General features: G+C 32.4%; 1 pseudogene; it reads right to left on the reverse strand.

The window, feature by feature from the left end:
- Nucleotides 1–2,113: 2,113 nt before the first annotated feature.
- LOC148211478 (zinc finger BED domain-containing protein RICESLEEPER 2-like) lies at nucleotides 2,114–4,229 on the reverse strand (annotated as a pseudogene).
- Between the last annotated feature and the right edge of the window lie 2,147 nt (nucleotides 4,230–6,376).

Here is a 6,376-nt window from a genome sequence, read left to right on the forward strand (position 1 = left end):
TCTATTGTAACTTGTTCAGATTTTTGTTATGACTCCAATTCCATCTCTAGATTTCAGACTCTACAAAAGAAACAAGAATTGTTACTTAATATTTAAGCATAAAATAAACTGCATATTAATGAAATAGAGATAAATGATATTTGAGAGTATAAGTTTAGAAGGGAAAATCGGATAAAAAAGCGTTTTCCACGGCCAATTTTGTTTTTTAATCAACCTTTTCGAAACACAAGTTTTCTAGGCATTCCATGATGTCAGTTTTTGGTGAAATTACGTATTTACCCTCTTACTTTCCCTCTCTTTATCTCATTTTTCACTTTTCTCTCTCTCTTCCCTGTCTTATGTTCTCTTTCTTCCCTCCATTCTCCCTATCCTGTATTATTTCGAAAATCCTGGACAATTTTAATTTGTTTTCCAAATTCATTTCTTTTCGGTGAGAAAGATTTGATCGTCTTTTGTCACTGATTTCCCTGGTCGGAATCCCCTTCTTCTCGAAAATTCTCGATCTCGCTCTCCCTCTCTCGCTGAAATTCTAGCTCTCGCTCTCGTCGGATCTCTCGCCCTCTCGCTCTCCCTCTCTTGCTGAAATTCTCGATCTCGCTCTCCCTCTCTCGCTGAAATTCTTGCTCTCGCTCTCGTCGGATCTCTCACCCTCTCGCTCTCACTCTCCTACTGAAATTCTCGATCTTGATCTCGCTCTCCCTCTCTCGCTTTCGTAGAAACTCTCTCTCTCCTTCCTCGTTTTAGAAATTGAAAAAAGATTTTCAAAATAACACTGGATCCACCGAAATTTATTTTTAACAAATCTATCCCTTTTATTATCTCTCTGTTTTCAAATTTTTTATTTATAAATTATTGGTAATTAAATTGAAAAAAAATCTAAAGACAAATGGGTCTTTGGTTCTTTTATGAAATCTGGGAAAAGACTGCAACAATAATTCGTGAGGGAAGGAGAGAGAAAAGAGAGGGGAGGGAGAGAAGGAGTACATAATACCACGAAGAAGGAGGAGAGAGAAAAGTGAAAAAGGAGATAAGAGAGGAAAAGTTGAAGAAGGGTAAATACATAATTTCACCAAAAGCTAACATCACCCAATACCTACAAAACTTGTGTTTTGAGAATGGTGATTAAAAAACAAAATTGGCCATGGGAAACGCTTATTTATCCGATTTCCCCAAATTAGAACCGTAGGATTGAATTTCAAGTTTTCGAATGCAACTTTCATCTCCTTATGTATGCTTGAGTATTTTAAATAACAAAGGAAAACAATTAGTTTATTAAAATTCATGCAGTAGAATAAACAAAATTTTCAAATAAATATTATAATGACATAACTTCTTACCATCGTCAATTTCTTCTGCTCCATCGATTCTATAATGTCCTGCATTACCTTTAAGACCGTATTTTCGTGGCTTTATATTATTATTGTCTTTCTGCTAAGATAGTCAAATCTAATCAATTTTATGTCAATAAACTTTAATCCATCTTAGTTAATAATTGTAGGCTTCTTATGCTCTAACTAATTAAACTCAAGTTAATTTTATTTAATTATTAAAAGAAACTTACAACAAAATTTAGTGATTTATCTTATCCATGGTTAATTAATTATGTATTATAATAAAAAATAAATGTGCATAAGAGACTAATAAGCTTAGCAATATTACAATTGTATTTAAGTAACAAAATTAGCAATAGTACTTTAATAATTAAATAAATGTTGTGAATTGTGATAATTGTAATGGTGGAGTTATTTGAGTATTTATAAAGTTTCATACATTTTACTCAAAGTTTTATTATAGGGTAATTAACCAAGTAAAACCTCAGATTACCTTTCTTTTACTATTTATTTTTCTACCTTAATCAAATTAACTTAATTGCGAGAATATATATAGTTTTATTTAACTCATAGCCATAATTAGACAATATAACCCACCTACCCTCCAAGAGACACATGTAGTAAATAAGTTAGTTGGGAAGACGAAAAAACTCTCACAATCTCATTAAGTATTTGGCCATGCATGAGGAGAGAGAAGAAGCTTGTTTCATCTTCCAATATTTAAGTTTGCTTCATCTTCCAAGTCATTTATCTATGTCTATTTCTTTCATTTCCCTTCAAGAACAAGTCTAAGCAAATCTGAATTTTTCCTCTCCATAACCTATCCTATCGTTTTAAATTACACCTTAGAGAAGTTGTGGTTGCTTTTCCAAGTCCCTTCAAAGATCGTTCATCGATTTGGTCTTTTCGGTAAGAAACATTTTCTTTTAGTCTAGTTATGTAAGTAGATTTTTCCTAATAATTTTTATCGAACATAAGCATGTCCATATCAAATTTTCTACGATTCCCGTCATCATTTCAAGCTATCTTAGTTGTTGGAAAAATTTCTCATTCTATTCTTTACGATAGAGAGGAAAAACACACAAACAGTAAACATCATTCTTCCTTATGTAAATTATTTTTAGGGTTCATTATTAAGATAAAATAGGTACTATTTAGACATTATTTTGTTAATTTCAGGTCTGAAAATCAGAATTAAAAAGATCACTAAAATTTTCATAAAATTGTTTCATAACGGTTACGGTTTATGTTATTTTCATAGTTTTAGCTTATTTAGTATGAAAATTGGATTTGTTAATTCTGAATTTTGGTGACCATGACCAACCCCTTTAAACTAGACTAAAATGTGGTTTATCTTAATAATGAACCCTAAAAATAATTTAAACTCACTCTATGTGGTTTCATTTTTTTTTACATATAGTTATGTAGATGACGAAGCAATATCTAGGATGACCTTGACATTGATGAGGAGGAGATATGAGACACACTTGAATTTTATTTATAATTTATACTTTTAATTATGATTAGACCACATTTTTACTTTGTTTTATTTAAAGATGATAATTTATGATTTCCACTGCTAGAGATTTATAAGTTAAGTTTTATTAAGTTATTATTTTCTTTAAATGAAAGAACAAGTTTTTATCTAATTTTATTTTAATGAAATTATATTTTATGAGTAATTATCTAAATTTAAGATTATTAAATACATATAGAAAATTGGGCTCATTACAAATTTCTTCACACATATCATGAAGAGGTTTATATTGAAGCCAATTTTGTGCACAAATGAGTGCCTCTGCAGTTTGAGGAGTTAATGAACTCCTGAAAATCTAACACCCATCCTCTAGTACTAAATGATGACTCAAGATTGAACAGTAGATATAAGAATGTTGTAGATGTCCCTAGATACTTGACTAATAATCTTAAATCGACTAGAATTCACCTTCCACCAGTTTAATAAATCAAAATCTTCATCTTCAGCACAAGCCTCATCTAGATAACGAGTCACCTCTGTTTTTCCATCATCTGGATCTTTCTTCTTACTTTGTTTATATCATGAATAGCAGTACGTACCTTATAAATTCCAATTCCACCAGATGCACTAGAAGAAATAGATGATATTTCACCTTGACCACTTATCCTTCTACGAGTGTAGATTGTGTTTGGGAGTGATGTTCCTTTGGCACTAACATTCTTGTATAATATTCATCACACAATCGACGTAATGTTACTTCAACCTTATTTGTCCACAAATTTGCACTTTTTTCTTCTAAAAATTCGTGAAAGCAATAACTCACATAATTTAATTTATATCTAGAGTTAAGAACTACTGCAACATATACTTGTAGTTACATCCCAGTACTTGTTAAATTTTGTTTGCATGCTTAATGCCATTTTACTCAACAAGACATATTTATACAAAGAGTATTCATGAATCATTTTCTGAACCAAACACATTTCATGAAAATTTTAAAGTAACATCTGCAAATATTTTCAAGAACGCTATAAATACTCTAGCATTATCCCAATCTTCATTAGTTGGTCTGTCACCTTCTGCAATATAGTTTCGGTCATGATCCTCTAATCTTTCAAAAGTCTTTCGGAATTTAATTGCTCCATCCAACGTAGGGAAGGTTGAATTCCATTGTGTTGGGACATCCATAGTTAGACAACTCTTTGTTCAAATACTATCTTCTTTAGCAAAATCTTTAAATATTTGCAATCTTTTAGGAGATGACCTTACATACTTTACAACATTTCTAATGCTAATGATAATAGATACATGCAAATCCTTTAAAGCATCACCAACAATCAAATTCAAGATATGAGCACAACATCGAACATGGAGAAATTCACCATCTAACACCAACACGTTTCTTTCCTTAAGCTTTTTAATCCAATATGTCATTGCTCCATCATTTGAGCTAGCATTATAAACCGTCACAGTAAAAATTTTGTCAATATCCCAACTTTGGAAGCATTTTTCAATTGCTCTTCCTATGGTATCTCCTTTGTGATTAGCTATTTGACAAAAGTTTAAAATTCTTTTGTGTAAGTTCCAACCACCATCAATGAAATCAGCTGTTATGACTATATAATTAATATTTTGAACTAAAGTCCAAGTATCAGTTGTTAAACAAAGTTCGTTGACAACTTCGACTTAAAGTATTTCTCTAATTTCTCGTCCCATTTCTTTTTGAATCACATGCATATGTAGTCCCACAATATTTACAAGCAGTCCTAAGAAATTCAAGGTCACATCCTTCTACCCTAACAAAATATTCCTATACATCTGAACCTTTATAGCGTTTTATTTACCAAGCAATCCTACTATACTACTGGCAGGGATTACCAAAGTTACTTGATGGAAGAGTTTGACTAGAATGACAGAGTTTGACTAGAATGACTTGTTTTAGAAAACTGTCCATCATGTAAATTAATAAGATAAAATTAAGCCTCCTAAATAAAAACAAGTAAAAGATATATATATAAAAACAAGCAAAAGATACTCAACCCATTCACACCAACATCAAAATAAACCAAAGCAAACCTTATCAATATAATTGAGTAAACAACCAAAGCAAACCACATCGTCTAATCTCATCGAGTAAACAATCAAATCAAATACATCATCAAATTCCTACAAAAGATCACCACCCCATGATCTATACTCAGAAGCATACAAAATCAGAGAAAATATAAGCAAATTCCACTGTAATTCTTGCCACCAATGCTCAATTTGCTTCAAAAAATTTAGTTCAACTTCAGATATTGGAAAATCACCACCCCACAATCATAGTCTTAAAGATGGAAAATCAGCAAGAATCAGACATTTGGTATGAGAAAAAGAGTAGAAAGCATCACCACTCAATTTGCTTCAAAATTTTTAGTTCAGGCCAAGCTTTGGGCGGCCACAAGGGGTCCCACTTGATCGGGTATAAACGTCAGAAACCAGAACCACAGGCAAAAATAAGAGAGTATCTTGCAAATTATTACGCAAAAGGCTCGATGAACCAAGAACAGTGATGACACAAATTGGGTATAAACCAGACACAAATTGTCTTGCAACCCAGATAAGACAACAACACAATCAAACAATCATAAAACCAAAGAGGAAAGAATTGACTCTAAACTTGCAGGTAGAGCGTTGCTGTTTCTGGTCGCCGCACTTTCTCTGCCCTGGGATGCAGCCGTTCGTTCAAGACCACCACGTCTTCGGTCGTGATTCATCGTCGTCGCCGTCGCAAGTCGGGATTTTCGTGACAATTTTTTACTCTCATTGAATAAAAAAAAATTCAGTATTCATGCCAATTTTCAACTATCATAAATTTTAAAAAATCCGAGAAGTAGTGTTTTTTCCCGCAAAAAACATGCCCTCACAATTTGTGATAGTTTTTTTTTTTTCTCTCAAATTTTTTTACTGTTCATAACTGTCATAAGGCCAATTTTATAGCTAGTAGTGGAAGGGAGTTGAAAATCCTATGGTCATGATGTTCATTTTTTCCATGGGTCCATCCCCACGGGGACCCACCTAAATGGGGCGAGGAATCCTCGTTTAAATTCTTCCCCGACGGGAATCGGGAAAAATTTTCCCCACCAATTCCCGTCCCCATCGCGCGTCACATATATATATATAAAATATATATATATATATACAGTAAAATAATTATATTATCTTCTTTGTATGTACACGTACTAAAAAAATCATGTATTCTTCTCTACCAACCCACCTAATATATATATATCTGAGAGAATTAGACATTAGAAATTAAGCAATTAAATAAAAATTATTTAAGAAAAAATATTTATTCAAAAATAAAAAAAATAAATGGAAAAAAATTCCCCACGGAGAATCCGATCCCCACGAATTCCCTGTGGAAAATCGACGTCCCTGCAAAATTTCGTAGAGGATGGGGATAGGGAAAGCTTCCCCGTCTTCGTCCTGTCCCATGAACCTACTTGTGGTTTAATACATGGAGGGCAAAATCGAAAAATAAATTAAATTAAATATCTCTAAACAAACCGATGGCTATTATAAAAAT

Source organism: Momordica charantia (assembly GCF_013281855.1).
Source record: "Momordica charantia cultivar OHB3-1 chromosome 5 unlocalized genomic scaffold, Mcharantia_2.0 BLBB01000005.1, whole genome shotgun sequence".
Lineage (NCBI taxonomy): Eukaryota > Viridiplantae > Streptophyta > Magnoliopsida > Cucurbitales > Cucurbitaceae > Momordica > Momordica charantia.